This window comes from Eumetopias jubatus, unplaced genomic scaffold (assembly GCF_037043125.1).
Source record: "Eumetopias jubatus isolate StellerSeaLion01/CBP00866 unplaced genomic scaffold, mEumJub1_p1.0 scaffold_3, whole genome shotgun sequence".
NCBI classification, from domain to species: Eukaryota; Metazoa; Chordata; class Mammalia; order Carnivora; family Otariidae; genus Eumetopias; species Eumetopias jubatus.
This window is the reverse complement of record NW_028274809.1, coordinates 146,232,130-146,243,432: the sequence shown is the minus strand read 5'-3', so window position 1 is coordinate 146,243,432 and position 11,303 is coordinate 146,232,130. Positions and strand designations below refer to the sequence as shown.

Below are 11,303 nucleotides of genomic sequence, written 5' to 3'. Positions count from 1 at the left end.
TTCTCCCTTTCTCATTGATCGGTAAACTTGGTCTTGTCTGGCTGTTCATGTTGGTCTTCTGGGGGATGGGCCTGTTGCCGTGGTTCCCAAGTGTCTTTGCCAGAGGTGGAATTGCCCCGCCCTTGCCAGTCTGGGCTAAGTAACCTGCTCGGGTTTTGCTCTCGGGAGCTTTTGTTCCCTGCAAGCTTTCCGTACCACTTTGGAGGACAAGAGTGAAAAATGCCAGCCTCCAATCTCCGCCCCGGAGGAGCCGAGAACTCGGGGCCCTACTCCTCAGTGCGCTGCCCCCCAGAGAAAAGCAGGCATTCACTCCCATCTCTCCAGTCTCCGGCCGCACTCCGTGCTCACCCGGCCTGTGACTGAGCATTTCTATCTCTGGCTCACGACCCTGTGTGGAGTCTCCAAACCCAGCAGATCCCTGCAGTGCGCTCTCCCGCCGCTCCTCCTGGGGGAGGGAGGGGAGTCTCCCCGGATCTGCCACTTGTTGAGTCCCTGCTGGAGGAGCAGTGGCCTGACTGGGCTGCGGATCACGGTTTATGGCCACCCCGAGCTGAGAGCCCGCACCCAGGCTCCATCTCTGCAGCCGGCTTCCCCGCTCCAATACCTGGGAGCTCTGCTGCACTCAGGCACCCCCGGTGTTTCTGTGACCCCGAGGGTCCTGAGACCACACTGTCCCGCAAGGGTTCCACCTCCCGCTTAGCCACTGGAGCGACGTCCCTCAGCGGAACCAACTTCTAGAAATTCTGATTTTGTGCTCTGTGGCTTTATCACTTGCCAGAAGCAGCCAACAGAGGTCCCCTCCCCGCTGTCTATCCTCCCAAATATCGCCTCGGATTCACTTCTCCGCACGTCCTACCTTCCATTAAGTGGTCGCTTTTCTGTTCAGAGAGTTGTTGCTATTCTTTTCTTCAATCTCCGGTTGAGTTCGTAGGTGTTCAGAATGGGTTGATCCCTATTCAGCTGAATTCCTGAGACCAGACGAAATCCAGCGGCCTATAGGAGTTTTATCTATAAAATAGACCTGAAATATCTAATAAGTTTTGTCTGTGTAGTAACATCTTTCACAAAAGAATAAACAGATTCAAGTACATTTTATCTTCTTGAAATTTCATAGTTTAGTATTTAGGTAATCCAAAGGATTTATCTACTACCTATTCTTTAATTTAGCAGCCAAAGTTATTATAATTTTCATATAATTTATACATCAAAACTCAATGCTTCAAATAGAGTATTTCCACTGAGTTTAGCACTGATAACACTTGTTTCTGTCAGAAAGCTTTTCCTTCTCAATTCTTTCATTTTACTTTTGTGAAGGCTTATCCACATTTGGCTTGGTATAAGGTAGTTATCAGAAACATATTTGAACATTTTATTAAGACAAACAATATTTTTATGTAAATGTTCATGTAAAAGAAATGTCTATCCCTGTAAGTTTCAGAAGTAATATGTGATTATCACAACCTGACTGACTTCAGATTTGTGTTGAGAAACCTTGTGTAGGCAGCTATTTTTTCTGAAAAACACTGAATTTCAATATTAATATGATGGTGTAGAAATCAACATGGCATAATTTTATTGGCTTTTTTCATGTTCATGATTTGATGACAGTTTAAATTTATACTTAAAGACTTTATTGTGCAGATATCTGATATATTTATTAAGATATTAAATATTACCAAAATTTCCAAATATTTTACATTTTTATTGATATTCATTTTCTCATTCAACAAATTCTCAGTGAGCTGTGTTGCCTATGCTCTTCTAATTATTGGGGATTCAACAAGGACCAAAAGAAGGGAGAGCCCATGAATTAAGAAAGTTTGTAGTTTAGAGCAAGGCTCTGCAAAACAAGCATCCACACAAAAAAGGATATAGCATGTTACATGGTGAAATACAAGAAGACAGATCAGTCAGGGAAGTGACAGGTAGTCATGAGCAAATGGGATATTTTGTGGGGTTTTTTTGCTTGTTTGTTTGTTTTTTTTCCCCTCAGTTGTTGAAGGGCTGTAGTCATTTTTGTTAGGGTGTCCAGATTAGATCACATGAGAAAGAGGTGGTATTTGAGTAAAGACCTGAACAGAGGGGTGAACAGGTTGTGAATATCCGAGATAAATTTCTTAGTACAAGAAACTGAAGATTTCATTCAAGAGGCCCTGAAATATGAACATGCATGCTTGCAATATTTAAGAAAAATGCAAAAAGGCCAATTTCGTGCTCCCTGGGAGGTTACTGGAAAACTGCACCTAAGAAATAATTGGTTCGGGCGCCTGGGTGGCTCAGTTGGTTAAGCGACTGCCTTCAGCTCAGGTCATGACCCTGGAGTCCCGGGATCGAGTCCCGCATCGGGCTCCTTGCTCAGCAGGGAGTCTGCTTCTCCCTCTGACCCTCTTCCCTCTCGTGCTCTCTGTCTCTCATTCTCTCTCTCTCAAATAAATAAATAAAATCTTTAAAAAAAAAAAAAGAAATAATTGGTTGGATAGAAGAGGACAAAATAGATCACTGTACATAGTTTATCTTTTACTCTGAGTGAAACAGAGCACATGGCCTGAGTTTGACTGAGGAGTAATATGATGTGACTTAAGTTACTAGGATTGTTTTGGCCAATGTGCTGAAAACTGGCATGTAGTGGGAAGGCAAAAGTAAAGCAAGATGGAAGGTTAAGAGGATATTTCAAGAATTCTGGAAAGAAATGATGGTGGCTCAGACAGGCATAATATGGGTTTGCTCAATGGGTAAGGAAAAAAAAATCTGAGTATAAGTTAAGCAATACTCTAGAAGGAAATCTATATGCAGAATATTCTATACTAATATATACTTATATGTAAGAACTAAAATAACACATGGTTCTATGAATAATTGCAACTTTTACTTTTTGAATAAATCTTCTGACAGTAGAATAGTGTCTTTTTTTCATTTAGGGATGGATATACTGGTTTTTTTGGTTGTTGTTTGTTTTTAAATATGGAATACTTCACAGATTTGCATGTCCTTCTTGTATAGGGGCCATGCTAATCTCTATCATTCCAATTTTAGTTTATGTGCTGCTGAAGGGAGCACATGGTGGTTATATTGTCAAAATTACAACTAGTCTTGTTCTGTCTCTGCACCATTCCTATCCCATACTATGGACTGTAATAATTCATACAAAATCTCATTTCTAATTAAAAGTTTAAGATGAAAGAAAATATGTATGTATGTAGTATTTAACCAAGACCCATATAATTCAGTTTCTGCTTATGTAATTATTAAAAGTCAAATACAAATGAATTTTCATCAATTTTACTTTAAGACAGCTTTGTCTCTGCCAATATCCTAGGAAGACGAAACAGTCTTTAAAAAAAAAAAAAATCATTCTACCTATTGCTTTACCAAAAGCACACTTTTAAGGTATTTTATATAGATTTTGGAAAAGGATGTATAACTTACATTACTTTAGAAGAGGGTAACTCCCCCTTCCTTTTCCCCCCCAAATCATCACGGTCCTCCTCTTAATAAAATATGTTAGATGGCAAGTTGTCTGTTTGATGCCACTACTCCCACCCAAGGCTGGTAAAATTGTTTCTCATGATATGCCCCCTCTATTGTCCCAGGTGAGACTTGATCAAGAAAGGAAAGTGGTTAAGATTTAGAAGATGGAAAGAAGCAGAGATCATTACTCTTGGTACATTGTGGTATACAGGCATGATGATAAACAAGGGCAACTATAATGTGTTTATTTTATTTATTTTATTTTTTTAAAGACTTTATTTATCTGACAGAGACACAGCGAGAGAGAGAACACAAGTAGGGGGGAGTGGGAGAGGGAGAAACAGGCTTCCCACGGAGCAGGGAGCCTGATGCGGGGCTTGATCCCAGAATTCTGGGATCATGACCTGAACTGAAGGCAGATGCTTAATGACTGAGCCACTCAGGCGCCCCCATTTGCTCTTATTTTAGAGCTGACCGACAACAGCACAAAACCTGCTACTTGGAGCTGTAAGAGTGACAATTCCCTTAGAAGCAGTGGTTTTCACAGAGAAGCAGTTTTTTAAAGTGGCTTCTTAAAGCTTTCTTAAAGGTTCTAGATCTTCACAAGCTCCCCTCTCATGGTTGTATTTCAGCTTCCAGATATGCAAGATTTCTCACACTTCCCTACAAGTTCCAACTTGTCTGTCACTGCTGACGCTTCAGGCAGCTACAGGGACCTTTACTCCAATTCTCTGGCTATCTCCCATCCGCCCACCTCATTTCCAGAGGTGCACTTCCCCACTTCTCCTACATTTCAGGGAACTTCAATTTCTACACTAAATTTCTTGCTCTGGACAATACTTCTACTGATTGATATATGCAATGATACATCCCTCTGACTTAATCAACTGATGAGAGAAGTTGTGTTTTTTTTTTTTTAACCATTTTGTATTCCATATGATGTAGACTACAGAAGTTTATGATCTAGAACTGACAATAGGTATTAAAGATGTAATCTATTGACTGACATATATAATAATACTTACTGGTAACATTTTCTGAGTTGTAACCATGGAAGAGGCATAGAATTGAAACTCAACACAAGCTATTATAGTGGATATAGTTAATATTCTCACTCTAAGTGAAGAAATCAATGTTTAAAGATGGTAAGGTGAAAGAGATGTTGCAAAATGGTAATTCAAATAGAATTATTCTAAAACTGAGCTATGTTATAGACATATATGGTAAACTATTTCACAAGAAACAACTGCATGTAACCTAGTGAGATGTAACATCTGGTAGTTTTGAATCCTTCCCTTCACTATTTGTAGCTGACCAACTGGGCACTATTATCTCCTGGCTTAATATAATCTGTTTAGGTTGGCAAAGATTTGGAATATAGCAAAAAACCTGTGCTACATAGAAGACATATTTATTTTAAAAGTCAAGACCACTCATATTTCTTAGACTCTGCCTAGAAAATGAGCTGAAATGAAAAATAGTGCTGTCATATATAGAGAATCATCAGTCTTACAGTGAGTGCAGACTTCCCTTTCCCAATAGAATGAAGCTGAAAGACAGAGGTGAAAAGGGAAACCAAGTAAGTTCATCCTTTTTCTGGGTTACTAACCAAAAGTCACAGATTTCTCTTGAAAATGAACTCACCTTTCCCAATAGATTCTCCCATTCTTGTGTCCAGATTATTGCTTAAAGTGATAAACTGTAGGATTTAGTGACTCTGAAAGAGCTATAAACTTCTGAATATGCCCAATTTGTAGAATGAAATTATCACTGGCAGTAAGAGAATCTGTCTCATTTACTAAATCATATAAATATAAAATCACTAATTATTGGCACTCAAATAAAATGGTCTGCCATATTTATTGGTTAATTATAGACTAAGTGAGAAATTACCATCATCAAGCATTTCTACACTTATTAAGGAAGTGTCATTGTGCTAATTCCACAAAGTATGATATTTATAGGTCTATAGATAAATACAGTGGGATTATAACTATATAATATAACCTGTATTTATGTCTAACCTGTAAAAGAATACTTTCATAGTTGAAAATTGAAGATGTGATGAAGTCATTTTGATAGATTCATTTGATAATTAGCCTACAGAGCTATAAAAAGACATATGAATAATGACTTAGACAATTTATTTCCTTTCTTCTTCAGGAAATAAAATATAGTATTAATATGTATCTATTTAAGTCATATTCCAATATAATTATCTGCTGAAAAATAAACCCAGATTAAATAGGTAATATGAGCATTCTTTTAAAATAAATTATTAATAATGGCACCTATGCAAAAAAAAAGCATTTTAAAATAAATTTAAGATGAAGTTACTTATTATATCCTATCATGACCATATATTTCATCCCACACATGTATCAGGCCTGTGCTACATTTTCTCTGTATTACACCTAAGCCTTTGAGTGATACCTGGGCTAACTCCTTGGTCATGCTTGCCAGTTCTAGGTCATATTAATTGTCCGGAACTGCAACAAAGTCCTTACTTCCACTTGAAAATCATTGCACTTTTCCTTCATTTACCTGCTCTCCCAATTTACTTATTAGTTATTCAAAGTCTTTCCCATTCTCCTCATGTTATCCTACCAGCCCTCTTCATTATCATGCCATTAGATGACCAAATCTGGCCATCAAGTGTATTTCCAAGTACTTATCCTTTCAACATATTTCTGTACACATTCTTACTATCATCATCTCCTTAGTCTCAGATGTTCTGGCTCCTCCTCTGAAGACAAGAAACCCCCATTCCTGAGTTCTAATGCCTATCTCCTGCCATCAGTACCAGAAATTACTTGAATAATTATCTCTCTCTCTCTCTTCAACTTCTCTTTGTTTAACAACGCTTTTCTATTACCTCACAAGCATACAGAAACATCTTCTAATCTATATATGTTCCCCATAGTTTGGTTCTCATTTTCCCTAACCATTCACTGCTGCTCCCATTATGCTTACCTATTTCAAAAAGAAATGCACCCAGGAGAAAATATTTTCAAAGAAAATCATACATACACAAAATTTAAAAAAAAAACAGTATGTATGTTTGTAGTAAGAATATTTAAGGAAAAATTAATGCAACTGAAGACAACAAGTACAAACTAGGATTCAAAAAATCATTCCTGAGGTGCCTGGGTCACTCAGTTGGTTAAGTGCTGACTCCTGATTTCATCTCAGGTCATGATCTCAGGGTTGTGAGACTGAGCTCCATGTCAGGCTCCACACTCAGTGAGGAGTCTGCTTAAGCTTTTCTCTCTCCTTCTCCTGCTTCCCCAACCCCCTGGCCCCATGCTCATACATGCATGCTCTTTCTCTCTCTAATAAATAAATATTAGAAAAAAAAATCATTCCTGATATAAAAGATTCCTGGAAAATACGTATTGAAAGAGTATGCTATTATTGGAGAAAATTGACCCAGAAAGTCAACAATGAGACATGATGGTAAAATTAGTGAATATTAAAGAGAAAGTAAATTTTCTTTGGCCTCCAGGCAAAAATATGAAGTCAAATACCTGATAGAGATAGTCAAATACTGACAGAAGAGAAAATCAAATCATTGTCATAATTTTTGACAGATCCTTTCATGCCAGAAGATAATAGTGTAACTTTTAGAAGATATTCAAAGAAAGGAAAGCTAAGCCAACGATTTTATATTTATCCACGATATAAAAGCTGCAGACAAACTTTTATGAAGACACTTGAATCTTCTAAAGATTCTAGATGTCAGGGAATAATGAGCTTTTCTGAAAAAATTAAAGTGAAATTTGTTTTAAATAATCAGAAAGACTGAAGATATAGCAACATAAACCTGTAAGTGAAAAGAAATATATCTTTACTTACAGAAATAGCAAAAAAAAAAAAATCTTGGATGGTGTTTGAAATAGACTTGACTCCAGGGATATTCTCAGGTATATAAATAAATGATAGACACTAAGATATTTACCATCACTGTTACCTTCTCCAAAAACAAAATAAATATCATAGTTAGGAAAAAGTATAAATCTTTTATTCAAAAAGATACAACTTTGGTTAGTTGAATCCTTATTTTAGAATAATCTAAAATCTCAGGTAGTTCATGCTCATTCTCTATTCAACTATCCACTTTAAAATTTTTTTATGTCCAGAAATTTTTAAACTACCACAAATTTGTAAGGCAAACTTTAATACTTTCTTCCAACAAAGTATTCTTAAATAAAATCTAGGATTTGATATTCACTCTCTGGCCAACAGATCTGTCAAAGGGTGACAAAATATATTGAGATGTTAAAAATTCTGCATATTTTTGTTCTCCTCCTTCATTGTTCCTGGATTGCTTTAATTTTAATCAGCAACCATAATGTTTATGGCAATAAAAAATAGTGCTTTACTTTTTAGTAGAGTAGTTATCCTACTAAAGATAGTTGTTTGTAGGCTATTTAAGCAATAATTATAAATCCTATCACACCAAATAAACAAAAAGTTTTTTTTTTTTTTTAGATTTTATGTATTTGAAAGAGAGAGAGTGATAGAACAGGAGCAGTGTGGAGGGACAGAGGAGGAATTAAAGCAAACTCCCTGCTGAGCAGGGAGCTTCACATGGGGCTTGATCTCAGGACCCTGGGATCAGAACCTGAACCAAATAGCAGATGCTTGACTAAGCCTCCCAGGTGCCCCCCAAAAAGGTATTTTTAACAATTATCTTCCTCCTTAGAATCTTTCTTTGAAATTTTTTATTTCAAATTGTAGTTTAGGATAATGATTCTTAACAGGTTATTATTTAAAAAATATAGTTCCATGAAATGTAATCAACTGAATATTTTAGTTTTATAGACCCTACATACACACGAATGAGCATATGTAAAAACATTTTAAGTCTTAGTAATGCCTATGCCTCAGTTAATTGTATTGTGCCATATCAATTTTCTGGTTTGGGTATTCTACTATAATTAGGTAAGATACTACCTTTGGTGGAAGGTTGGTAAAGGCTATACATAGTACCTCTCTGTACTATTTTTGCAACTTCTTATGAGTCTATAATTATTTCAAGTTTAGAAGTTAAAAAATAAAAATGTTTGAAAGTAAAATTATTGTAATTATTATAACTTGTAAGTACAACAGAGAACTTTTTTTAAAAAATTCAATGTTCCCTTTTTTTTATTTATTTTATTTTTTTTTTAAAGATTTTATTTATTTATTTGAGAGACAGAGAACATGAGAGGGAAGAAGGTCAGAGAGAGAAGCAGACTCCCTGCTGAGCAGGGAGCCCGACGTGGGACTCGATCCCAGGACTCCAGGATCATGACCTGAGCTGAAGGCAGTCGCTTAACCAACTGAGCCACCCAGGCACACTCAATGTTCCCTTTAAAGGCATATTGATTCACTCATTTTTTGTGTCCATCCAAAGAAAAAAAAATTCCTTGGAGGGGGCAGTACTTTCATTCAAGAGAAGCCATATTGAATTTATTCCTCTTTTCAGGCTAAGCTGACTTGATACCAGCAAGCCCAGCAGTTTGAAGCTTTTTTGCAGCAGGTACAGGTGAACTTGGGGATAGCTGCTCACTTTGACCCTCAAGACTCTGCAGACCAGAGAAAAGGGAGACCATCTGTGGAAGTACACAACCTGATTTCTCTCTTGCCTCTTGTGTCTGTCTTAATTTTTAAGTGTCAAAGAATGGGAGGAGAGGTGATCTTATTTTGCTTGAGTGATCCTGAACCATTACTTTTCATGTCTAGGAAGAAAACTTGGGTGTAGTGAGTATTGTGACAGGCTCTTAGGAAATGATTATGGGCTCAGTGCCCTTGTGGCACCATCTTGTGTAATGTCCTGTGCAAACACGTGCGCCTCCTTAAGTGGAGAACCTTTGGCCGCAACCGCCACTCTCATACATGGTTAGGATTAGTCAGGCAGTGAAGTAAGAGCAATGCCTTACATATGGTTACATACAGGGAAAGAGGGCACTTTTCCAATATTGGCAGCTGTGGGGGACTCCAGCCAGCCCTGCCTTACTACCTTGCCTACACCCAACTAGTGCACAAACCCGAAAAGCCTGGTTTCTAAGCTCCTGCCAGAAGCTCCTGTACTGGGACACAGTACAGCACAGGCCTCCCCACTGCTACTCATTTTTTAAAGAATTCTCCAGTGAAAATAGGAATAAAAAATTTTATCTATGTTAATAATTTTACACAAAACAATATCCTATAAAAAGATGAAATTGAAATATTAACAGAATTTTTGTGTCTTGTCCAATATAATTAAGACAATTTTGTTTGCTTATCTAAATTTAAGAAAAATGTAGTGTATATAATAAAATAAGTCATTGAATTCTTAATCCATTGGGAAATTTCAAGTATTATTTAACTTTTCTGTCCTATTTTGCAATTTTTTTAGTTTATGCTACATGTCAGACATAGCTTGTTTTATACTATTTTTTCCATTGACCCAATAACTAAACTAAAACAATTTTCAAAAGAGTAGACATGCCAGTTCAGCTTAACCCTGGTACCTGTGGGCTCATGAAATACATTCAGGTGGCAAAAAAATGTGTTTCCAAACTGCAATTTGTTTTAAAGCTTTCTATTCTTGATTTTATCTTCAATTTTTAAAAAAAACACCTTACTTGGTATAACAAAGTTGTAAATAGAGGATATAAAGCTGAAATATTTTATATTTTTATTTTCTTTGTGCTTAAACATATTCACCATCTTCTAAAGAGTGACTGATCTATTGAGAGAGAAATCGATCTTATAATATTTTCTAATCTTTGATCATGTAATAGTTTTTGATTCTCTCAGCAGTATTATTCACAAACTCTTTCAATAGATCATTTTCTTAAGAAGTAGGTTTATAATTATGATTGATGTGTATAGAAACATGAATAAAAAGGTATTTTATTATATAATTTTAATGTCCATTTCAATCTCAGTTCAATTTCCATTAAGATTTTATGTGGTGTTAGTATAATACTTTATCATACAAAATGATCAGTGTGTTTTGTTTCTATTAACAATTAACCTTTCAATTCAAATAGTTATATAAGATTCAATGTTACAGTACTCAATTTATTTTATAATATGATCCCTATACTTTTAATATTGAGTGAATAATGCAATGTAAATCTCTGCACAAGTAATATACACAAGCCACTGCATGTTTTTGGGAAAAAAGTATAAACTTGTAATAACTTCTAATTTCTTATGAGTGATTGGAGCTAAGCATTTATACTTCAATCACATAAACTTTATGTTTTCTCATTTAGAAAAAGTAGAACTAGTAGCACCTGTCCTGTCTAGCTCACAAAGATTATGTAAGGTTCAAATGCAATGACATCAGAAACAAATTTGAAAAACCTTTTAATTAAATTCATGTGGCAGAGTCTGGTAGAGTATGTGAGAATTAAGAAAAAGCAAATCATAAAAGAACAACCAATTACTCTGTAACTGAGCACCTTCTAGATGCAAAACACTCAAGTAGGCATGTTAGAAGATGCAAATACTAGATCAATTCGTTTCTGAAAAGCCTACACTCTAGAATGAATAATACAATCAGAACTGTTTCCTTAAATGACTTCATTTACAAAGTCTTCTTTAATTATTCTTTCTTCAGTGACTCGATTGCTATTTACATGGCTTATTGATAAATGTATATATCAATTGAACGTGCAAATATAAATAGGTCAGAACTCTGCTTATATCTCCAATTATCAGTCTCATTCCAAAGCTTTCGATTTTTAACAAGTGAATTTACAGTTATTTATCCCTTCTAGTTATTTACACCTCTTAACTCAAACTATTTGAGACATCCCTCATTTTTCTATTTTTAAAATACCAAGCATTGAACCAAA

The 11,303-nt window shown here is 35.9% G+C and overlaps 1 non-coding gene across 1 annotated transcript; it reads right to left on the bottom strand.

Moving 5' to 3' along the window:
- Nucleotides 1-2,955: 2,955 nt before the first annotated feature.
- Nucleotides 2,956-3,057, bottom strand: LOC114213214 (U6 spliceosomal RNA). Its single transcript, XR_003610171.1, has one exon. It is a non-coding gene; the product is annotated as a U6 spliceosomal RNA (small nuclear RNA).
- Nucleotides 3,058-11,303: the final 8,246 nt, after the last annotated feature.